The sequence below is a fragment of the Macrosteles quadrilineatus genome, unplaced genomic scaffold, assembly GCF_028750875.1.
Source record: "Macrosteles quadrilineatus isolate MER2022 unplaced genomic scaffold, UCM_ALF_1.0 Scaffold_4__1_contigs__length_99947679, whole genome shotgun sequence".
Classification (NCBI taxonomy): domain Eukaryota; kingdom Metazoa; phylum Arthropoda; class Insecta; order Hemiptera; family Cicadellidae; genus Macrosteles; species Macrosteles quadrilineatus.
This window is the reverse complement of record NW_026542597.1, coordinates 93,724,662-93,751,323: the sequence shown is the minus strand read 5'-3', so window position 1 is coordinate 93,751,323 and position 26,662 is coordinate 93,724,662. Positions and strand designations below refer to the sequence as shown.

The window sequence follows — 26,662 nt, the reverse complement described above, 5'->3', positions numbered from 1 at the left end:
GATAAAAATATCCCTATAAGTTAATCAGGAATGTGAGCTATCATCATGCCAAATTTCAGCCCAATCCGTCCAATAGTTAATGCGTGATTGAACTTCAAACAAACAAACACACAAACTTTGATAGTAAGATAATAATAATTTAACAGATTTACAAATAGGCTCAATAAGAATAGACATACAGAAAAAGACCAATTGCTAGCAGTGATCGAATATTGTAGTTCATTGAATCATGACAGTAACATTGAGCCGTCGCAGCTGTAGTAAAGTAACCTTCGACCTAGAATGAGACAGAGAAACAACAATGCAACTATCAGCTGACTACTTATACAAGTCTACGGATGTGTAATATTTCTTGGTGGTGATGATTTTTCTTTTTAGTTAACTTGCAAGATAACCCATGACGATTGCATAGTATTCCAATTACCAATATGTTCTTTCTAAGAGTTTATTAATTAACATTCCTCCTGTATTTCCTGTTGGGTGAATATTGTAACACAACATAATTCTTGGATGATTGAATAATAATCAATTTTCCAGGTATTTAGCTGCTATTCAATAGCTGTCATTAAGGGTATAAGTAAGATATGAAATATAGTCTTAATAAATTAGGCATTAAACTTCGATCACTTTTGACTGTCGTATATCATAAGTTTCACTGTTTTAAATTAAAGAAAATATGACAAGTTCAATCGTCAAATTTTGAGGTTGATTTTCATAAGGGTCTCGGTAATTAAAAGCAACTTCTCGTAATCAAATCAAATCCAAACCTACTTTTAGGCCATAAATACAATATACATAAAACAAACAGTTACCGTCGACTTCTAAACGTAAATAAATGGTTTAATTAATTTTTGGGTTGAATTACTTGAACTTGAACAACAAATTATTAAGAATTAATTATAAAATATCCCCAAAACGAGAAAAGTAACTTAGCACTGCTACCATCATACGTTAACCTATAACAAAAAACTGCTTAATGCTCATTAACTAAGTTGACAGCAAAACTTCAAGTTAATAGTCAAAACATAGTGACTCTGAAAAGTTGCTCAACAAATTTAAGATATTTATCTAATCGTTTAAAAGTATTAGGCCATTTAGTAAAATATTTTATCTGTCAGCTTTCATCTTTCATCTTTAATCGCGTCACATTTACGATTTAAAATAAAAAATTAATTTCAACAAGAATGTTTACCTTGTTCTTAGTATTGCACCACACTTCACATCGCGATGAATGAATCTCAATCACAAAACCACACTTGACACAAAAACACTAACTTCACACAATAAACACACTCACTACATTATGTAGACACTAAACTATGCACGAACGTTACATGTCGTAACATGAAAGTACGTCGTCGTACCGTTTAGCGACGCGAACAAGACAACAATGAACGAAACGAACCAGTGCCAGGCTAGCGAGTCATGCGAGTGACGTACTGATCAGCTGTGATCCACTGCCTTTGTGATCGCCCAAACATGGCCTTTGGTTTACACATAGACCAAAATATTTAGTTTTACTATATGAAAGTATAATTGTAGAACGTATTAATGCGTTCGAGTTAATTGGAAGACTTACGAAAATTAGTGCTCCCTCAGTGATATAATTTAGTCAGTATGTAAAAAAATTACTTTTAATTGTAATTACATAATTTGGTTTAAAATAAATTTTTAATATGTCACGATTAATATAAGAGTTAGTATTGCATCACATATTGTCAATATTATTTAATAATTGTATGCGAATTAAATTATATGACTTATGTAAATTGTATTGTTGTAAGCTGTTACTATTGAGCTAAGGTTACACCATAGACGAAGGAAAACAATAATTACATGTCTTTATCTATGATTACACTGAAGATTACTCGATGTCCATACACCGAGTAATCTGTCTACTATTTTCCCATGGAAATAGTTCCGATCAAATCTATATAATTAATACGCTACATGAAACTTTGTCGGTTGAACTCCTCCACCATTTCTTAATAACCGATTTTATCCATTGACGTCTCATTGGAAAGAGCGTGTCGCGTAGATTTGCAAACTGGCCTTACATTTTTGAAAAAGTCCCTTGGGCTCTGCCCAGTGGCTTTGAAAGTTCCCATGTTATCCTTATGGAGAACATAATTGTTTACATTTTGATCAGCTGTATAATTTAATTGCTGTTATTTATTTTTCAATTCAATGAAACACATTGAGTACATTTATTTACTATTTGAGTTTGTGTAAACATTACCCCCAAGACGGATCGTGTTAGTATGGTAGTATCTTAAATTAGTGTATTTATCGTTGTTTTGTGGCGCTATGACGGATTGTGTTAGCATGATTGTATCATTTGTGCATTTATCGTTGTTTTGTGTAGCTATAATTTGTTTATTTGTTTTTTTTTTTTTAATGCCTCCGACGCGACGACAACGAAACATAGACAGCGCAGCTACAGAACAGTGGTGCGTAATAGGCTTAACTCATCACAGTCAGCACCTGACCCTGGACAATCTCAACTATTAGGTTACAAATGCGCCCTAACACTACCCCCAAACGACTTTTCGTTCTCAATTGGCCCTCTATCAATGACCTGTGTTGCATGTACAGCGAGGCATTTTGAGAAGGAGAAAACCGGCCAGAATGCTTTAGGTTTATCAAAAACTAAGATAAACATGGTCTGAGTTACACACCGGTAATCTTTGAATTGACTCTTTTAAACTAATTGTAAATATGACTGTTATTCGTTTTGAAATAACTCCTGTAATACTTTGCAATTGCTCGAATTCGAGCAACATGTACACTAGTACTGATTATTTTACTATGCTTTCTCCCACCTAAACTTAATCCTCGTAGTACTGAAGAAATTAAATTTTAGCAAACTTTGATTTAGCAGTGAAATAAATATTGAATAATATTATATTTATTTTATGTAACTTAAAACTTGAACAAAACTTTTTAATCAGCTGTTTTACTACGGTATAAACAAACTGCCAAAACAATGTTTATGTAAGTATAAACGAGTAATTTTTACCATTGACTGTAAAAGTTAAGAATTGAAATATGAAATATTTCCTCTGTAATAAATTGTCGGACAACTCACAACCATAAGAAAAAATCTTTATCTAGGCAACAGGTAAGACAGTTAACCTCTACAGTTGTCAGCCAATTGCGTAACACGACCTAAGACAGTTGAGACACATGCAAACTATCTTGAACATGTCAAGAGAGATGTCTTCATTTGTGAGACTGTAGTTGAGGAACTTCATTATCATAACAGCTGCTGTGGCGGAAATCTTCTGCTCTACAGTGGCTTTGTTTTCTATCTTACTTTACATGTAAGTTTGTAACAGATTGGTATTTTTTTCTTTAAATTTTAAACTTCTACGTTTATTATAGTAGAGTAATTGTCCGAATCTTGGTCTTGTTAGATACAATAGCTTTATGTTTGGTTACACAAAATCAGTGATTCCTTTAAGGCCCAGCGCACACGGTGTGACTGTTTTACAACTTCCGTTGCAAACCAGTTGCGCTTGCAACTGCTTTGTGACCTCGGCAATGTATTGCAATGGGGAGGCGCACACGACGCAACCGGTTGTATGCGATTTAAAAAAAAAGTTTGAAACCAGTCACATGCAACCGTGGGCCCGACGTTGCAGCAACCAGTTGCACGAAACCACGGGGTGTTTTTGTGGTGTTTGGTGGTATTTTGGTGGTATTTTGACGGCCGTATAGTGTTTTTAGTGTTAATAATTTCCTATCCGACTAGCTCTAGCTGCTACAAACAGCCTATGACTAACATTCTTCCTCAAATAAGGGTGAACCCAATGCTCTCTCAGTACCCTTCGCTGTCTTTGGTATTGATAATAGCTAATAACGTCTTCCTCGTCTGAGTCTGACATAGAAAGCGCACTTGGCTTTAAAACAACGTAACTGCACTAAATTGACACTCCACTGATTGCACAATAGACGCAACTGTAGTTGTAAAACAGTCATACCGTGTGCGGACAGAAGTTTTGTTTTAGTTGCAAACTGGTTTTAGATGCAACTGGTTTGCAACAGTTGTTGTAAAACAGTCACACCGTGTGCGCTGGGCCTAACACAAGAGACAACGCTCCATCCTGAAGTTGTCGCCCAGAATTAATCCTGTGAGTAGGCGAGATGTGGACACTGCGACGACATTACCGATCTAGTAGATAGTGTATTTTCGTGTGTTATGTAATGACTGTTTTATGTTAATATTCAAGTCAATAACATACCAGACCTGAAGATGTCACTGTGTTGACCAAACGCATAGTAATCTACAACGCCAGAATTTAACATAATAGTTATTCATGGTTGACGTTCCAGTAGTAGGAAATTAATTCTTACTTTTTTAAAGTTTTGTCAGAATGTTTAGATTCAGTATGATTGCCCCAAAAATTCATTTTGCAAAATGTAAGAATTTTTTCTAACAACGGACAGTTCAGAAACTTTTTCTACAATAATTAGTAACGCTGTAACCGACAGTAGCCAGACTTAAATTAACACTAGAAGACGAAACGAAGTATCATATATTATCATATTATCTTGGAGAAATAATTTTCTTTTCAAAGTAAGTGAATACATCCAATCTTTTCGCCTAGACATTCAATGAATAGGAGCAGAAATGTGGTAAAATATGTGGTGTTAATAATGCACTAGTTGGCGACTGTTCAACCAAACACAGACTGTGATCTATTATCGATGAATTGTATTGAACGTCAAATGCAATATCTTCCAGGAAAATCACATTATTCTATTATATAAATTTATCTATGAGACAACATTCACTGATGGCCATCGTGTAAGTATGCATGCATCGAATTATATGGATCGTATATACATCGTATATGTTTTGAGTTCATTGCTGTGTTATGAATTCAATGAGAGTATATTGAACATGTATAGAATGTTGAATAACTCAACCTAAACTTGTGATGATATAAAAATCAACCCTTTAACTACAATTTACATAATCAACTAATTATTAGCTTCAACGTTAAATGGTTGAGTGTTTTGTAGCTTTATTGTGAAAACTCATCGTCTGACATTGTTATCTACTGTTTCGTCATACAGCTTAGTATAAACTTAAAAATTCTTTCAACAAAAAAGGAAAACTAAATATTTGTGTACAGCTTCTGGAAGTTAACATCTTACTAAAAAGTAAACATCTTACTAAAAAAAGAAATAACATTATTTTTACGATGATTGTTCGCATTAAATTATATTTAAGATTAAGACTTGTGTACAGAATTCAAGCCTGCAGAGAAATGTTTGTTTTTGGACTGCCAGAGACCCACTTTTAACACACAATATAACTTCATACTCTAGGGACTGCCCTGCTATCCGCCTAATGTTGATAACTGTAACGCACGATCAGCTTAGAGCCAAGGCCATTTTAATCTGTACATCGCAATTCTAGCAAAAAACAAATATAATCTGAGCTCATATGTGTAGTTTGCCAGGAAAGATGCATTATAGCGATTCCCAGTTTCTGTCGTGTCCAAGGCTGCGCTGTTAGGCACTGTACACATAATTGCAACAAGAAAATGTTAGCACAATAAATCTGAAAACATTAAGGTTGACTTTTAAAGACGATAAAATCCTAAAACTTTAACACACATTCTCGAGAATCTCGCCTACATACTTTTTGTTTCTCACAAAATTCTCCAGAGTGTGAGAATGCTCAGAAGGTTTCAGAGCTATAATCTCTGGACAGTTCTGCAAGAGTTGCGTCAGTTGGAAGTTTTCAAATTCGCTCTCTCGCTGCAGACGTATAATTTGCCTGGAATGTCGCTACGTCTATAGTAGATGGAAACAACTGCCACTGATACGCTCTCCGGTTGATAATATTGTTATCTGAGCTTCTCTTACATGGAATCATCAGTAGAATAAAAAAGAAATACATTTTACATTGCTAGGGAAAAACTCCACTTTACTATCAATAGTATTTATGTGTAACCTTCTACGACGGCAAATAACGTTTCATCTTCTTTTTTTAAATTGATTCCTGTAATGGGTTTTTGCTTCATTACAATCAGAATAATTAATCGTCAATCTGATTTACTTGAATGATTAGATTCTAGCATATAACTCGTGCTGTGTAAAACATAGGTTGAGCTAACCTTTGACATTTTACGTTTTAATGTGGATTACCCAATACAGTAAAAAGGAATATTGATGGTAAGAAGATGTAACAAGTGCGAATGAACAATTGTTGTTTTAGAAAGTGAGGACACTTCAGAAATCCCGCCTTTTTAGGGAAGAAATTTGGCTCGACTTCAACATTTTCCTTATGCTCATGACCAGAATCTTTGGTTATAGGTACGGGCGTTCCAGACTGATAACAGCCAGGCCTACGCACAGGCACCTGCCCATGTAGGCCTATCCCATAAGTAAGGCAAATTTTATTTTATTTTAGAAATATTGTACTGTTAGTTGTATAGCTACTCTCTGTTTTAGTTTATATTCTTGGGATAAATAAACGTTTTTCATTTTCATTTCCTCACGGTAAATGTTTTGAATTTACCCAACGTACGTGTTGTAAAAACCAAACAATACGTTTGAGGTTATTTAATAATTATTCTATGTTTAACTAAAAAAAACACATAAGCCAACATTCTGTTTTGAATCTACACCGAATACTTCAAAGCCGGTAAAGTAAAAAATACTGCATGCCACCTCTATCCTACCGGGGTTATGCAACTGTGCGTGTTTTAACCCAGATGTGAAAGAACTAAATGTTGGGATGGTGGTGGAACTTTATAGTTATAGTGTCTAGTTACTAGCTGTTCGGGACTTCAAGAAGACCAAAAGTAACGCACACCACGCTCGCGTATGATGAACACGCTATTGATTTTTCTTATGAACGAACTAGCTACCATTTGACATGGATCACTTTTAACATTATATCCATCTAAACGTTATCATATTCGTAGTCTCTATGAAGAAATCTGTGTCCTGACTCTTCGTGTACCAGAGACTGGGCCAGGCCTTAACCATTGCCAAGTACACAGGAGGATCAGGAGACAGGTTTTATCATACACAGTATAGTGTAGGCTTCGGCTCGTCTAATCATAGACAAAAAGAATTATTGTGCTGTGGTTACCATGGTTACCATAGGTTCTGGCGCAGTAGGAACATAGTTATAACATAGGCGCATAGTCATGAACAGTATAGTGTTGGCCTGTGGAGGTGGTGCGTAGGACAAGTCGTGCAGACGATAGATACTAGATAACATCACCACGACCACGTAGTCGCGTAGTCGCGTAGTCGCGTAGCAGCTACCACTATGGTCTGGCCTGCTGCACTTTAACTAGTCATGAGGTGGCGCGTAGGACAAGTCGTGCAAAAGATACTAGATAACATCACCATGACCACGTAGTCGCGTAGCAGCTACCACTATGGTCTGGCCTGCTGCACTATAACTAGTCATGAACAGTATAGTGTTGGCCTGTGGAGGTGGCGCGTAGGACAAATCGTGCAAAAGATACTAGATAACATCACCATGACCACGTAGTCGCGTAGCAGCTACCACTATGGTCTGGCCTGCTGCACTATAACTAGTCATGAACAGTATAGTGTTGGCCTGTGGAGGTGGCACGTAGGACAAGTCGTGCAGATAACGTCACCACGACCACGTAGTCGCGTAGTCGCGTAGTCGCGTAGCAGCTACCACTATGGTCTGGCCTGCTGCACTTTAACTAGTCATGAGGTGGCGCGTAGGACAAGTCGTGCAAAAGATACTAGATAACATCACCATGACCACGTAGTCGCGTAGCAGCTACCACTATGGTCTGGCCTGCTGCACTATAACTAGTCATGAACAGTATAGTGTTGGCCTGTGGAGGTGGCGCGTAGGACAAGTCGTGCAGAAGATACTAGATAACATCACCACGACCACGTAGTCGCGTAGCATCTACTACTTCCAGTAGTACAGTACAAGTAGGTTAAACCATTACGTTGTAGATAATTCTCCCATTCAAAATGCAATAATTATTACGTGTTTCCATAGTGAACACATTGAAACGATTTCATTTCTATGGTATAACCGCTGGAATGGATTTTTACAACAAAACGTTTAAATTGCCTGTATCCGTCGAGTTATCCTAGATTGCAGTAGGTTTACTACAACAGGTGTTTCGTGATCAAATTAACACATATTCAGGTCGAGATAAAACTTTACATTGATCTATTCCATGGAATGGTCGTCATAAGGTTAAATAAGCTGGCTGTTTGTCAGATTTTAACGGTAAGATTTTAGTACAACTATCCACCACTGTGACGTAGTGTGCGCTGCCCGCGCTGCAGTGCGGCCTGTTTTTCTAGTGGGGACTTGGACTAATAAAAAACATAAAACATTATTATAAGTGATGAAAATTATAATTAAGTTCTTCAGTATATTATCGAATGGATCTTACTATAGGAAGTTCTCCATTGCATTAAAACTATCAACTGAGAAACGTGTCCTTATTGCGATTTAAGGATATGTGGACCTTAAATAGTAACAGAGTCTCGGTGTAACAAAGCATAAAGTTTTGGTGATCGGCGAAACTTGGACCTGGACATCGAGGCTATAGAATATCTCCTTTGAAAGAAGTTTTAGGCCTACATTATGGATGGTATTCATTATCAAAAATATAAGGGCGACGAATGAGAAGATAATATAGGAGATGAAGGTAGCACTTGGAGGAAGTTGCATTACCATAACGGCTGATGTACAGGAACTGTTAACGGGGAGAAGTTGAGCATTTGTCTTGGGGAAGTATTCTGAAAATGGGGGCTACTCTGGTCCTAGTGAAAATATCTTTTCGTAACTCCACAAACTTGTAATAATTTAGATTTACTAGTAAATTAAAAATAAATAAACCCTTGTCGATGTACCTACATTTGTACTGTGAACATTTAATTATTTGTATACTTTAATATACTTAAAAATTGTTACACCAACTTTGACTAGTAACAACCGGCCATAAAAAGGTCTTCCTTAGAGTAGAAATTTAATTGAAAAATTAAAACAATGAATTTCAATTTTAACAGATTGTAATATGGTAAGATTAAGTGTACGGTAACGACCGGTTTAGAGGGTTATTGTAACAATTTCACTCCCAGAGATTCAGACTAGAAAATAAAACAAAAATTAGGAATGGCCAAGTAACGAGAATTTATCTGTTTAGAGATCCATAATTCCATAATTCCATCCATAATTCAAATGTGGTTCGGATTCCACTATAATCTGTAGGTCCCTTGGTTGCCATTAGCTGTATAGGCTATTAATTAACAGCTGTGTCTAAGAAATATGTCGGCCTTAGTCACTAACAAGACTACAAGATCGCGCCACTTATCCCACACTCATCTCCATTCATACTTGGCTTAAAATACCTACTTTGTATGGTCGCCATTTCATTAAAAAGTATTTAAGTATTAAGTATCCACTAAAATCAATACGTTTGATTTTGCCTAGTTTTAACTATAGCGTGATATTGCAAAACGTGTGATATATATTTATATTTACTCATTTATATTTTCTAAAGTCATTCAAGTGCACCCCTTCTCGATAAACAGCGAATGTTTGTTTATGACACTTCCGCTGTACCTGGCCCTAGGGAGTCAAAGGATCCGTATTTACTGTCCTTACCTAGATAGTCGCTGAATAGAAGCAATGGTCTGGTAAAATAAACTTATTACCTTTGTAGGTGACGTTAGAACGCCATGGAACACGTCATTTTAGTGGCTAGTTTGTTTTATTTCATAGTTTGATTTATTATAGTTTTATGTAATCGTTGTCTTAATGTTTAAAATAAATGTTTTCAAGAAGCTATGTGCCTATTGTCAAAACTTCTAAAGGAATCAATCTGCAGGGGTTTCTATTAAATTATATGAGAAAAACCTATATACATTACAATAACATTTGTGCTATTTGTAATTAAATCAAATCTACACGAGGTTGAGCTACACGTGTAACCAAAACCACGTGTTTATTGAGAATTGTGAACACAATAACTGTAAAGAATAACGACTATAAAATAATAACAGTAACGGTTTCTATAGAGCCGAAACAAATTCATTATCTCTTCTAAAGATTTACGACTTAATCATATATTTTAATTTGGCCTTAAATATTATACCTATTAAATGATGAAATATATTTCGATATAGGATGCTTTCATCCTTATCCACCGTATATACTAAGCCTTAATCTGTTCTGTATTTTTCCATGATTTTCATTTAGTCAAGATTTACTTATTCTCGGGTCAACAAAGGTTCTTTGTTCTAGCTCATTATTTTAAATGTATTTGGAAACCTTGGCCTCGTGTTTACAGCCGTCTTTTGTTCCTGCCAAGGTGATAAGTTTTCAGAAAAAGCCTCGGCTATTGATGCTCCATTGTTTTTCCGTAATCACACTTGGCATGGTTCGAGACAATGATGACAGTCTACGTGAAGGAGTAGAATAAAAAGAAAGTTTCATACTTAAAGTGACAACGTGTGTTTGGCTCCGTGTCTAGCTCCCTCTGGGGTGTTAAATAAAGGAAAGTAACTTTTTTGGAATTATAATGAAATGTTATTAATTATACAGGGTGATTGGTACTCAGTGCGACAAAAATATTTTGGTGTAAGTACAAAGTAAATGAAGTGCGATGATGCATATAAAATGTTCCAAGTCTAAAAATTAGCTTCCCAAAAAATTATAATACAGAGATTTCTCAATTACCTGTATATGGATTTGAGTAGAACCTTTTTGCTGTTTTACTGTTCAAGCTGGAACAATAATACAATTTTTGCTTGAACATGCCGACTTTCTATGTTTTAAATGTTAAAGACATCATGCTTTGTAGTCTTCAAACCACTAAAGTGTACATAAGCAGACATAAAACTCAATGGTGTAGCATATCAATGAATAAAAAAACTATTCTATATAGGTTTTGTATTCATTGAGCATATGGTTGGAAAGCTTATAAAATGGCGCAGTTTTTTAACATATTCCGACACTTTCTTGTATACAGGGTGTGAACGAATGCAATTGACCAATGTTTTTTTTAAATTTTGATCAAACATCCTAATTTTTATCTTTGAATCTATTTGCAATGGAGTTTTTACAACTGATCCCCGTCATTTTCCATTATTCTTATTAAAAATGTAATGTAGAACACGAAAATGACATTATCTACTCAAATCCATTTACAGGTAATTGAGAAATAGCTGTATTAAGTTTAAAAAACATAGTTATTTTTGAAACATATAAAATAATCCTTTGGGAAGCTAATTTTTAGACTTGGAACATTTGATATCCATCATCACACTGCATTTACTTTGTACTTACACAACAAAATTTTTGTCACACTGAGTACCAATCACCCTGTATATGCGATGCTGAATCCTCAGGGTGGGTATTTATCGCAACAATGAGGGAAAGACAAGTTGTGTGTCGATTGTTGTGTGTAATAAACTTATGTCTCCGTTACTGACTTAAACCATATCGTACTATTTATTAAAAACCCAATGATCAAAGATAATTATTTTGGGTCCAGTTTTGAATTTCTAAAAAGCTTCAATTGTCCAACCGCAATCATAAGATCACATGAACTTATGATATTATGTAAACCAGCATAGGTATTGTTGAAACTTATTTTTGAATAATGGTGCATAAATTTGTTTTGTAATAATAGTTACTTGTTGTACTGACCAGAGATTCTTAAATCATCTTAATGAGTTTTTAAAACATTTTATATTGTTAGACTTTATAAATTACTGAAAGGTAATTTATAATTTATGGGTAGAAGAGTCGTGTGGGTGGGCTTAGCAGTTTAAGATTACTTTTCGATATGTTATGAAAACACTGTATAAAGAAAAATGCGTTAGCACACTTTCAAAGCAACCTATTTGCAATAGCTATAGTGAAAACCACGCACCCGACAACTCGATGAACCCATATTGACTGTCATGTATTTTATAAATGATTTAGTTCATAGCATGTTAAGTCTTTGATTGTAGACACAATGCTGAAAGCAAAGAAATATCCAATGGGAAACATGAAAACACAACTAACTCTTAAAAGAACTTACAAAATCTCAAACTTTTTGTATTGATCTTCCAGATGTTGCTTGTGGATGTCTGGGGAATTTTACAGTGAAATAAAAAACTTGTGTGTTTACCACACGGCTATAACCCTAAGAGAATTGGCGAGTTGGTTTAACTCAGCTGTATGACAGACAGGTGTAAACAGGTTTGCCAATCACACCTCAGGAGGTCACTCGACCAGTCTTACCAACCTCGTCAAAACTGTATGATAAACGTCAACTCTGTAAATGACTCGCAGACGATACGGACTGATTGTTTCCACCAACATAAACACAACCTGTCACGTACAATGTCTAACAACATAAACACAACCTGTCACGTACAATGTCTAACATCATAAACACAACCTATCACGTACAATGTCTAACAACATAAACACAACCTGTCACGTACAATGTCTAACAACATAAACACAACCTGTCACGTACAAGGTCTAACAACATAAACACAACCTGTCACGTACAATGTCTAACATAAACACAACCTGTCACGTACAATGTCTAACATCATAAACACAACCTATCACGTACAATGTCTAACATCATCTAACATAAACACAACCTGTCACGTACAATGTGTAACAACATAAACACAACCTGTCACGTACAATGTCTAACATCATAAACACAACCTATCACGTACAATGTCTAACATCATAAACACAACCTGTCACGTACAATGTCTAACATAAACACAACCTGTCACGTACAATGTGTAACAACATAAACACAACCTGTCACGTACAACGTGTAACAACATAAACACAACCTGTCACGTACAATGTGTAACAACATAAACACAACCTGTCACGTACAACGTGTAACAACATAAACACAACCTGTCACGTACAATGTCTAACATCATAAACACAACCTATCACGTACAATGTCTAACAACATAAACACAACCTGTCACGTACAATGTCTAACAACATAAACACAACCTGTCACGTACAAGGTCTAACAACATAAACACAACCTGTCACGTACAATGTCTAACATAAACACAACCTGTCACGTACAATGTCTAACATCATAAACACATCCTGTCACGTACAATGTCTAACATAAACACAACCTGTCACGTACAATGTGTAACAACATAAACACAACCTGTCACGTACAATGTCTAACATCATAAACACAACCTATCACGTACAATGTCTAACATCATAAACACAACCTGTCACGTACAATGTCTAACATAAACACAACCTGTCACGTACAATGTCTAACATCATAAACACAACCTGTCACGTACAATGTCTAACATAAACACAACCTGTCACGTACAATGTCTAACATAAACACAACCTGTCACGTACAAGGTCTAACAACATAAACACAACCTGTCACGTACAATGTCTAACATAAACACAACCTGTCACGTACAATGTCTAACAACATAAACACAACCTGTCACGTACAATGTCTAACAACATAAACACAACCTGTCACGTACAATGTCTAACATAAACACAACCTGTCACGTACAACGTCTAACATCATAAACACAACCTGTCACGTACAATGTCTAACATCATAAACACAACCTGTCACGTACAATGTCTAACATAAACACAACCTGTCACGTACAATGTGTAACAACATAAACACAACCTGTCACGTACAACGTGTAACAACAAAAACACAACCTGTCACGTACAATGTGTAACAACATAAACACAACCTGTCACGTACAATGTCTAACATCTTACGGCGAGTGTCGACAATTGCTGTGTAGTAAGTTAATAGTAGTTAGTGGGAAGGGAAGAAGTTGCAGAGATCATCTGAGAGAAAGCGGCCAGATCGACTCTGCTAAAGTCAGTAGCTTTTTCATCGACCAGACGTCTTTGTTCATCGCGTTATTACTAAATGGTCTAGACTGACGAAACGGTTGATATTATTTGGTAAAACAACTACACATATCATTTCACCCATTGTACGTTCAACTTGCACTATTAATTGTTACAAAACGAAACACATGGTACTGATTTAATACCATAATGATATCAAACATCAAAAATGTTCACCTCAGGTCTTTTTCACACACCATTAGCATGTCTAATGTTTTGTAGGTATTAATTAGTGAGTTGGGAAAGGTATTAATGGATATATACGGTGGGAGGTGGAGGTATATAACCAGAGATTAGTGACGTCATGGCACTAACACGTGTGCTGGGCTTGGGGTGATGAAGAGGCAGACTTAGCTAGGTGAAATATCGGACGACGTGTGTCTTTGGCCTCACTTAATAAACCTGTTCTACCAGACGATGGTTGAATCGTAAACGACTGTTTCGTTGGAAACTTTTTGTTTCAACAAGAACAAATAATTTGAAAACAAGTATGGATGGTTTACGTATAATCATTGACTATTGACTATTGAGTCAAATGTAAGACACAATTGTTATGATTTGTTTGAATTTTTATGAAAAAAGACTAAAATGTCTCAAACATAAAGCTGATTCATAAAAAAAAAACAGACGATTGGTGTGCTCAAGGTAATTGAAACCAAACAAACTTGCAATAAACTATGAGTCCTATTTTTATTTAAAGAAAAAGAAAGGAGTATTAAAAGTAATAAATAGTACCGAAATATTACCAATGTAATTAGTGTTACAAATTCAATTTGCAGCAGTTACTTTATGCTATTATAGATAATAATCTACTTACGTATCACGTATGCCAGTAGGTGTCAATTATTAATACTTGAATTATGCTGTACATGTTTCAAGCCTAAATACGGCTCATCTTCAGCAGCATTTTTCTATGTACAATTTTCACATCGAGAGATGATTGTCGACTATATACAGACCACATATACACACAAACACAGAACGTTTTAGCATTCTATTTTTATTATTTACATGTGTTTTTGTAGCGTACGCTCGTTTAAACAATACCCGACCGGACGACATTTGTAGGCCTACAAATGTCGTCCGGTCGGGTATTGTTTAAACGAGCGTACGCTACAAAAACAAATGTAAATAATAAAAATAGCATGCTAAAACGTTCTGTGTTTGTGTGTATATGTGGTCTGTATATAGTCGACAATCATCTCTCGATGTGAAAATTGTACATAGAAAAATGCTGCTGAAGATGAGCCGTATTTAGGCTTGAAACATGTACAGCATAATTCAAGTATTAATAATTGACACCTACTGGCATACGTGATACGTAAGTAGATTATTATCTATAATAGCATATTAAAGGTGTCAAGGCTGATTAATTTGATATCAGTTACTTTATATTTCAAACCTTATTGCTATTGCATAGGCACCCAAATAGAAAATAATGGCATTTTAAGAAAATTATTAATAAACATAACCTTATTTCAATAATCTATAAACAGTCTAGATACAGATCTGGCCCCGCTATTCGTACACAGGCAATCCCAATAACTACTAAGCACCAACTACTCCACTATACGTTGTTTAACCTAGTAGTAGAAAATGCAGCAAAATTAACCTTTTTCCAATGAATTCAGCAAAACCAAGAATGTTATTGTTAAAAAAGTTTAAATCCATCAATCGATAATGCCAAATGTTGTTCTAAAACAGTGTTTGACCTTCAGACAGTGAGCTACTTAAAAAATAGATAGCATATGAAATGATTTAAACACAAAACTAGACATCTAAACCGATAAACCCGTTAGGTTATTGCCTCAAGTACACCATGGGAACTAGCTTGTAGTGGGTGAACTGTGCGTCGTGGAACTGATAACATCAGTTGTGTCTTCGACCTCGCCTTCTCACCTGACCTTCATCCTTCAGCAACAGACTTGCTTGAACGAGAGTTAATGCTGATACATTTCCCATCGACGATGCTTTGACTCTTTCGAGTTGGACATGAAAGCTACTACTGTATCAAGAACCCCAAAGCTTGATCATTTTGTAAAAACATTATGTGAAAAGCAAAATGTAAAGGTTTTTATAGTGTGAAACTTTAGGGTGATGCTTAATATAGGTTCATAGGGCACAAAAACCAAAGGAATCATAAAAACTCCTAAAAACGTTTAGGCCAGAATAGTTTGACAAATTGGATATATCTTGCTATAAAACCTACTGCCCAAAAACTCTGTGTCTTCGTTTTAACTAAACTTGATTCTTAGTCAACAGTTAGTTGTCAAGGCAGTTTTTTTTGTGAATCGTCCACTAGCAATGTTATGGAATATATACAATAGCCAGTTACTTTTTGACATGTTGAAAATGTTTTGAGCATAAAACATGCTTGATAAGATTAATAACTGACGTTTTGAAAGCATACCATACTTTTAAGCCTACATCATCGTTTGAGGAAACATTTGCAAACCCTGCTATGCTAATAATGAAGGTAATTTCACCACAACTGCCTTGGAAATTTGTTTTTGTTATGCATCGGTTTGATAGTAAACAAGTAAATCAGCGCCTTAACAACCAACTAAAAAAAGTTTATAAAATGCTAAAAAAAAATAAAAGCTAAGAGAAAGTGTAATGAAACGCGAAGGTGTATAAATATAGCGATGAGGTTCGTCAGGTTAAGTTATTCCATGTTGATGTGGTTGGCCTGGTGGAGGGGGGGGGGGCGTAGCAAATTGAAACCCAAAAATTGTTGATCCCATGAGTGGGCGAGTGATAGCCGGGGAGAAATAATTCAATGAATATTAAAAACCTGGGTTGCCACAGTGTTCCTTTGGTTCGGTATATCGTGAAAGTTCTTATACTTCCCTTTTACTATGTGTGATATTAATTAAGTGTAAGTAAGTCAATTAAGTAGCCTAATAAGTGTGTGCAAATATAGTATTGAAATGAAACTGAATACTTTTAAAATTTGAACAAATTGAACGAGACTGTAAATTAGATGAAAAACTTCTTATGAATTTCACTACTCTTGCTCCATCCTTAACTAATAAAAACTATAATATAAAGTTTTGTCGTTAAAAAGTATTTACAATGATACATAACGGGCAGCAGAATGGATAGCTGAGTATAGAAAAGGTAAATGTAATTAGGTAATCGTAAGAAAATATCCAGGACGCAATAGTTTTAAGGATTAGGAACATACATGCAGCATACTTATTGCGTTGAAAACTATAAAATTCATACCTTTGGTGTAAGAAAATCGTTCAGTAATAATACTTTAATTCCTCACAGAAAAGGCAACCTTACGGTTTAAAATTTGAACTACCGTTAAGGCTTTTAAAGTATACCGTTATACCAATAATGCATGGTTTCTCAGTATAAATTATGTTTTTTACGAATGACACACCTGCGCATTTTCAAACTGGGTAGATAAATGAGTAATTATACAAACTGTATTAGAAGGGAACGCTATTAAATTTTAAATAAACAAGCAGAACGTATTTACAACTAATCATCGCAGACTACTCATTAGGTTAGTCAGAGAGTTGTTGGCCACTAGCATAATATTGTACATAAATATCTCTTGACAAGACGTAATTCAACGCTGCACTAAGTTATGGGAGTCACAATTTTAATGCTTTGCTTGACTCAGTAATGTGTACTTTGATTATCATGCAAACTATAATCATGAAAAATGCCCGTCAACTATGCTCGTTAGAGAACAAGTACTTAAGACATTGTAATAACACTTACATACACAGATGAAGTTTTCTCATGGTATTCAAAGAAACGTACCTGTAACAATAAATATAATTATAACATAAACCTACAATTCAATTCGTCAAGTCAAAACTCTTGAATGTGGGTTATCATAACGGACAAAATATATGTTAAAATCCACAAATGTTCTGTAATTGTAGCATGTAATATATAAAAGTCAAATTGTATATTTATGGTTTAGCTTTTGTATGATATATTTAGCAACGTGTGACTTTGGCATGCATAATTGGGTGAGAAGACCACATTTGGTCTACAACGAAGAATAAAAACTCATTTCAGGTGACCTATGCAAACGTCATAGGTTCCTAGCCTTGTACCATAATGAACCATAAGGAGGGGTGAGATTAGCGTGGATCTAGTTTAAATCATAGAATTTACTAAAAACTCTTGTTAAACACTTTAGAAACCAAATAATTACTTAGATTATTCCAAACCAAATACTAAATCACGGACAGTTACCATACTTTCAGTACAGGGATCTTAAGCTAGAGCTAGAATATTCCCTCAGCACGGTTTCCTAAACTATAGTTTCCCATCAGTACAGTATCCTAATCTATAGTCCCCTCACAGTACAACATGCTAAGCTAGAGTCTTCTCTATCTACAATATGTCAATATCCTTAGATAGAGTCCTCCCCATGTACAATATGTCAATGTTCTAAGCTAGAGCCTTTCCCATGTACAATAGTCATTGTCCTAAGCTAGAGTCTTCCCCATGTACAATATGTCAATGTCCTAAGCTAGAGTCTTTCCCATGTACAATATGTTAATGTTATAAACTAGAGTCTTCCCCATGTACAATATGTCAATGTCCTAAGCTAGAGTCTTTCCCATGTACAATATGTCAATGTCCTAAGCTAAAGATAGAGTCTTCCCTCTGTCCACGATACCATGAAAGTCTCTACTGTATCTACTGCTGTAGCCTCCCTACATTACGGTATCGTCTACGTGGTGTTACTACAGCCCAGCCTCTTAATTCGCTCTCGCATTATGCGAGATTGGTGCAATTTGCGTGGAATGTCGGCGAGAACTCCCGCTTTGATACCCGGAGAGAGAGACGGCCTGGGGCGTCCTTCAGCTGGAAATGTCAAGAACTGACGGCAAATGCATTTCATATTACGAGATTAGTTAGTACACTAGGTACATGATTTTATTAGCTTGTTTTCCTATGAAACTTAAGTTTCTTGTTTCCTCTAGCTGTACTACATATTTACATTTTCTATAGTTTGGTTACGATTTAGCTTAACTGCTAAGAAGAGTAGCAGTTTCATGCATAATGAACATTTTGGCACCTGTTGCTGCATGATGATTTTAAAGCAGGAATTAAGTAATTTATTTCTTTTATCATGTAATACTAACGACAAATTTCATATTTTGAAACGTAGCCCATTCCAAAATAAAATTTTTAGTAACTCTCTTTATGGTAGGCCAATAAAAGAACGGGGGGTTTTTGGGATAGTAATTAATTTTACTACATCGATTAAAAAAATATTTTTTCTTAGTTAAAAAAATGCCTGAGTCAAAGAAACGTAAAAAATATTTTTGTTTCCCAAACATTTAAAAACACGTGAAACCGGATACGTCCCGATAAACCCAGGATACTTTGGCTTAACCATCTGATAAACTCCAGTTTGAACATTTGGCAAGCTTCATGAGAAACCCCGAATCAGATAAGGCATTTAGAAATTCACGACTGAGAAATAAACTCGAAACGAGACTAATTTCGAGTTGCCATAACCCGCCTAAGTCAGCCGATTTGATGGACAGGTGCCAAAGTCGGCCAACACATCACTGGGGACGACACTCTTGAGAATCCTGTATTTGTCACTTTTGAAATATATTAAATAAACTTCTAAAATAACTTTTCTCAACATATTCCTTTATTTCCGCGATTTAATTGGTCAAAGCTGTTATAATCTACTGTTGAATAGGAAATATAGGGTCATAATCATAATTAATGTGGTTTTTTCTTTGTTCTATGTTCGTAGTTTTTTTTTAGAACACTTTCTTATTCAACCGAAGAATAAATTATAGTATGTCTTGAGGGAAGGAATAATCAAGTAAGTACCTCAGATGTGTTCTGCATGAAAGTATAACTATAGTTGTGGACAGGGTAACTCCGGACCAGGAAAAGGAGACCTACCTGCCTCGGCTATTGTGGAGTTGCCCGACCGACCGACCCTAATTAATGTCGCTTGGCTGCGCTCAACGAAAACAACAACTAGATACCCAATACCATAAACTTAAGTTAATTTATTTACAAAAATTATTAATATTGATTATCATATAATGTTTTGTTTTAAAATGTCGATCATTTTGATACTAAATTTGATGTAAATCGGCCAATTTTGACCATTTGTGCCGCCAAACTAGTTTTTCTTTTATACTATGTAACTTTTATTATTGTACTATATTTACAAAAGAATCTAAAATTGCGGTTTTGTTGTTAAAATAAAGCTCGTGTACTTTCCATTTGCTCGCACCATTTAAAATTAAAACTCAAACTGTATCCACTATGTTGCTCTCGCTCATTTCCGGATTAACGTATCGTAATATATTAACGACTTAGACAGTATTTGGACTTGGGATGAGTAACGAATTTTGACACTTTGTAACGTGACTCAGGTTTGTGGATTCATTGTTCGACATGTAGAGTATTTGGACTAGGGATGAGTAACGAATCTTGACACTTTGTAATGTAACCGATGCTTGTGATGACTCATTGTAACGGGACTCATTATAGCGATTGAACCAAACAACCCTTATCTTTGGCGACGAACTCCTTTTTGGTTAGTTAGTGGTTTCCATTTGTGGTGTGAACAACTATGGCAGAACCGACACCCGCGTCTCCCGAAAAGTATGTAACGAGTCGAACTCATAATTCGTATTCAAGTGGTGAACGGCGAATTATTTTACACGTTTACGGAGTGCTTCGCATGGAAAATCCGGAAATGAGCAAGAGGAACATCGTGGATAGAGTTCGAGCTTTAACTGGTGCCAGCAGATCAACCATCGAACAGCTTAAAAAGGAATTCGACAACGGACCATTGGTTACCCCGGGGAAAAAACGACCAAATCGGCAGGGACGAAAAACACGCATGAAAGTCTACACTGACTTCCAAAAAACTGCCATCAGAAGGAAGGTGCATGAGCTGTACAGGAAAAATATTCCACCTACATCAAAGACTGTCGCGCAAATGATAAATGAAGATCCAGACCTACCACATGTGACTGATCGAACCACAAGACGACTTCTCAACGACTTGGGCTTCAAGTTTGAAAGGCGACAAAGACAGTCTTATCTTATTGAGCGTGAAGACATCGTGCAGTGGAGGAGGAAATATTTGATAGAAGTTAAACGATTTAGAGAGGAAGGGAAACAAATATTTTACCTGGATGAGTCTTGGTGCAATGCTGGCCACACTACAAAAAAGGCGTGGACACCTAAATATATAAAATCAGCAAGACAAGCGCACATGAACGGCGAGACAACAGGGCTGCGAGACTTGCCGGGACGAGGGGGGCGCCTTATAATGGTTCATATTGGCAGTGAAGATGGGTTTTTAAAAGATCCGACCAACCCGTCAGGCGACATTGACGCTCGATGGGTTTTCAAAGCGAAAAAAACAGCCAAGATAGAAAACGCAAATCACCACGATGAAATGAACGGAAAAGCCTTTCAGGATTGGTTCGAGGGCATCATTCACTTGCTGCCCCCCGACAGTGTCATAGTAATGGACAATGCCTCCTATCATAGTGAAACTCTATTTAAGATACCAAACATGAGTTGGAAAAAAAAGGATATCCAGAACTTTCTTACAAGCCATGGGGTGTTTTTCAATTTAAGTGATGTCAAAGCAGAACTTTTAACTCGGATTCCAGCTCACTTGCGCTTAGCTGCTAAAACCTATAAAATAGATAAAATAGCTGAAGATTGTGGCCATACAGTCCTGCGACTTCCACCTTACCACTGTGAGCTGAACCCTATTGAACTGGTGTGGGCGAAGGTGAAGAATGAAGTCGCAAGAACCAACACTGACTACAGCTTAAAATCCGTCGAGACTTTGTTGGATGACGCGTTAAACAATGTGACCGCTAATGATTGGAAATCATTCGTCAACCACGTCAAGAAGGTAGAATAGTTTATGTGGGAGGTGGACGCCATCATCGACGACGTCCAAGACCGACTGGTAATCAGCTTGGCGGACGGAGACGACTCAACAACTGACTTTGAAGAAATCAGCTGCAGCGAGGACAGTGCAGAATACTCGGATGATGAACTGGCCCGTCCTTTATAAGGTGTTGTATAAAACATTCTCTTATTGTCCTTGGAGCCTAGACTTTATAACTCATACAACAATTAAAAAATAAAATTTAATTTCTGGTCTCACAGTGCATTGGATATTAAAATTACAAACACTTTGGTATTTGAAAAAAAATATTTTTTGATTATAAATAACCTTTCGACCGCTGTTTGAAATCATCAAAGATGACCGCTAGCATCCAAGGACTATTAATTCGAAATGCACGTGCATTAAACCGTAATTTTGTATATTTTGTGAATATTTTACAGTAAACTAAGTTACAGAGTAGGCCTACCCTATATATTAATAAGCAAAACACTGTAAATAAAACATGTAATTGGAATTTCTACAATTTATTTTTATTTTTCTGTTCATATTTAGTTGTTATTTTCTTATAATGCAGAAGAAAAACGACACAAGTAAAAAAACCAACTTTTTACAGGAGAGCGTTTTAATTTTTTATAATTTATATATAAGTGTCCATAATAGCTCATATAAAGTTCTCGTATAAATAGATTAAATTGATTTTTTGTACTTTTTTTGTTTATACCAAAGGAGTGACTTGCTGTAAATAAAATGTCAATAAATGTTTCACACTATGCTCTCTGTTTTAATTTATGTCGTGTTGATTTTTGTCGTAATCATTTTAAAATCACGTTTTCTATGTTGCTTAATTTTATATTATATTTCACATGCAGTATGCCTATTTAGTATTAGTTAAATTTTAGCTACAACTTTAACACTGTGCTCTATCTATGTTTTGATTTATGTCGTGTTGATTTTTGTCGTAATCATGTTTTCTATGTTGCTTAATTTTATATTATATTTCACATGCGGCATGCCTATTTAGTATTAGTTAAATTTTAGCTACAACTTTCACACTGTGTTATATGTTTTAATTTATGTCGTGTTGTTTTTTTCGTACTTTGTGCCTTTGCATTTTTATAAATTTAGAATCAGTAGAAATATTGTACAGTTAATCAAGTTACTGATTAAAATTATGTTTTCAAATTTGTATTCAAACGATCTATTTATTTTGGTTATGATATAATAAAATGTTAATACATTCATACATACGCATTTTGTTATTCCTCCATTTGCTCACGCTTTGATGTAAATTATATTCAATTTTCTTTGTTTGTTAAAAATTATTTTTTAAAAGAAAAACTAGTTTGGCGGCACAAATGGTCAAAATTGGCCGATTTACATCAAATTTAGTATCAAAATGATCGACATTTTAAAACAAAACATTATATGATAATAAATATTAATAATTTTTGTAAATAAATTAACTTAAGTTTATGGTATTGGGTATCTAGTTGTTGTTTTCGTTGAGCGCAGCCAAGCGACACTAATTAGGGTCGGTTGGTCGGGCGACTCTACAATAGCCGAGGCAGGTAGGTCTCCTTTTCCTGGTCCGGAGTTACCCTGTCCACAACTATAATAACTATACCATATCGGCTAATTTCAGTAAGACGTACTCCTTTATGGTTTTAAAAACAAGCAAAAATAAATAGTTTTATTGTTAACCGTACCAATATTGAACCAACCGTCGACTAAATTGTGTTAGCCATTAGAATTAAATTAACTCAGAGTATAAAAGTACACACGAGCAATACTTATAGCACCATAAAATATAATTACTGAATCTTAAGAACAATAAATTGTGGTAAGAGTGTGCTTCTGAGCGGTCCGCGAATAGCTGTACTGCAATGGACAAGTGTTAACTAAGTCTACAGGAATCTAATTTGTACCGCGGACAGACGAGGAACAAGCTGGACCTGTATACGAGACAGCGGAACAGGGAACAGATGTAGTTGGGAATGTAACCAGCTGTTGTCTGCGGTTGTGGACAGAATAACAAGAAACCGCAGTGGATAAGCTTATTTTTTATTTTCAAACAATGAATGAGAGATACGATTGTTGAATTATTTACATAACTAGCTGAACCCGGCAGACGTTGTCTTGCCTTTGACTATTTATAATTTAAGTACCGTTACGTTTAATTGTCTCGTTCGCATGGCTCAATCACGTCCTGGTTGAAGTTCGTTCGCTACGCTCACTCACCTTTAGGTTGGAGCTCGTTCGCTACGCTCACTCACCTTTAGGTTGGAGCTCGTTCGCTGCGCTCACTTGCCTTTCAGGTTAGCTCGTTCGCTACGCTCACTTGCCTTCAGGTTAGCTCGTTCGCTACGCTAACTCGCCTCCAGGTTGAAGTTCGTTCGCTACGCTCACTCACCTTTTGGTTGCAAATTGGCAGTTGTCATAAATGTAAAAGAAATAATAGTGCTGCACCCTGTTGGCAATCCTTGTAACTTTAAAGCTATTGAACATCATAGAACAGAACCAACTTGTTTAATTGAAACAGCTGTTAAGATTCATTAATTCCATTTCTCATAAGGTTAACATGGGAAACTCCAGATCCACTGGGGCGGAGCCGATTAGACGGATCACGAAATTGATGGTGTATAAACCTATTCCATGACATTCTACACGTATGTACCAAGTTTCGTGGCAATCGGTTCAGCGGTGTCCGAGTTTATCACCCCCAAACAAACAAACAAACAAATATACTGTATATACAAACATCCTCTTTTATACTTATAGATTGTTTCATAATGTAATATGTATCTTAAATTGAATAGTCAAGTTGTGTTATTTTTTTTAGGAATTACAGGCTCTTTGTATAAATAAAGTAAATTTTCCAAACATCTAACTAATAAATAATGTTTATTGGGAAAAAGTATCTAAGCTATTACTATGTTGTATATTCAATACTAATGGTTACATTTAAATGAAAGAAGGCTGTGATATTTTCTCTACGGTGTTGCACCATTACAGGACGAAGAAGAAAAATCTCAGACAAAAGTTCATTAGCCTATATGAGAAGGACTCGATGAGATCCAGAGAAAGGGTGTACAAAAAAATGTAAATTTTGTATAGTTAAAATCTATGTTTTATGACTTGTTCTATAAATTGAGTGTTCTCTGATATCATAACCATAAATTTTAAAATTAATGAAATTATTTTTATCTATAGTTTACAAGCAATATATTTATGGAATATTGTAACACACATACATTTTACACTAAAAACGTTGAAAACATTGAATTAAACTTTAGAACCTACTTAAATCATGCAATAAGAGGATTATAACGGCCAACCTGCTTTACCATCCATTTACAATTTCGAACAATTCACATTCGGATTTCAAAACATATTCTGAAAGGTATAGGCTAATAAAGTTGAACAAGACAAGCCAATACAAACAACTCAAGACCTGAAACTCCTTACTTGGACAATCACAAGTTATTACCACGGCGCACTGCTGCTGAGGAACAAAAGAAGGTTGTAAACAAGCAGCAAACCTGCGCCCAAACTTGCCAAATAAATTCGCTAATGGCAATCGAGCGAAGTAGCGGCTCGAACAAGTCTAAACATCGTGTAAGGGGTTGATTGTTACAAGGGGAGGCAATGTATTCAGAAAGGGATTGTTATTCTATGATCTCCTATTGAAATGGAAAGTCTGTGGTAAAATATACTGTTTTTTTTATCTACCTTTGATGAAATAATCATAAATTGATCTTAGGCTAATGAAAAAATTGATCCGAGTGCAAAATCGAATTTTCCTAGGGTCTAGAATCAACAGCCTTCATAATTGAAGGTGAATTTTAAAACCACTTGACTACGCAGACAGATTAAAGTTAATTCGTAGCCTACATTTATTTATGTTTTCTACTATGTTCAACTACAGTACTACTAAACTAAATAACCTACCTTTAGTTCACGTTGCTACTTAATCCCAAGTTGATCGAAAACTTTAGAAGTTATAATTAGGAATTGAGAAACGTTTGAATCAACAGTGTTTGAACGATAATATTTATGAACTACAAATGCAAACTTCACCGTTTTATTAAAAAAAAATACAGATTCCCACTAGAATTTTATTACAAACAATGTTGGTAAGGTGTTTATTAATAGTTTTAATAAGTTTGAACAACTTGTGTTAACCAGATAAGGTTACTTCCAAAGTGTTACTTTTAAGAAAGACAACCAAATTACAAAATCAAATTTCAATTAAGATTATACATTTTACATTATTTTTTAACGAAACCTGAATAATTATAAAACCAAACAAAATGTTAGATGGATTACGAAACTCTATGAGTCACGCACATTTACGTGTTACGACATCGACATGGGTGGCGAAGGGGAACTGGGCATAAATTAAAACCCAAAACAAAATGGTAATCCTGGGAGTGGGCAAGCGATATTGTAGCGATAAATATTTAAAACTCGCTACGCCTGGCCAGGTCGATCCTACGAACCTGGGATCAAGGATCACTCTTGTGCTTTTATCAGCGTATCACATGCAACGGCCCAACAACATGACGCTATTAACGGTAAGGCGTTTATTAGATAGGTTTCTCATGCTATTGCAAAGTCCAATAAAAGAAGCCCGTTTAAATGCGTTTCGTGGTAAGTTACGTTTTGAGCGCATGGATATCGACTTGTTTTTTCCTTTTACTTTATTTTTACCATTGTACATTTGAAATATTGATCAAAATTAAATGCAAGTAGATTTTTATCACATTATGACGTTTTTAGCTGTTTTACATACGTTAATTGGTGGCTGAAAGTTACGTTTCGCTGAC

The 26,662-nt window shown here is 35.5% G+C and overlaps 1 protein-coding gene across 7 annotated transcripts in view; it reads right to left on the bottom strand.

Moving 5' to 3' along the window:
• The window catches only part of LOC128993433 (monocarboxylate transporter 2-like), a 534,836-nt gene that overhangs the window by 115,029 nt on the left and 393,145 nt on the right, over positions 1-26,662 (bottom strand). The window contains exon 1 of one of the 7 annotated variants that reach the window (XM_054417329.1): positions 1,193-1,270. The exons of the other annotated variants lie outside the window; for them this stretch is intronic. The gene's annotated coding sequence lies outside the window, so the exon portion shown is untranslated. Of the gene's footprint in view, positions 1-1,192; positions 1,271-26,662 lie in introns of those variants that run through there. 7 annotated transcript variants of the gene reach the window in all.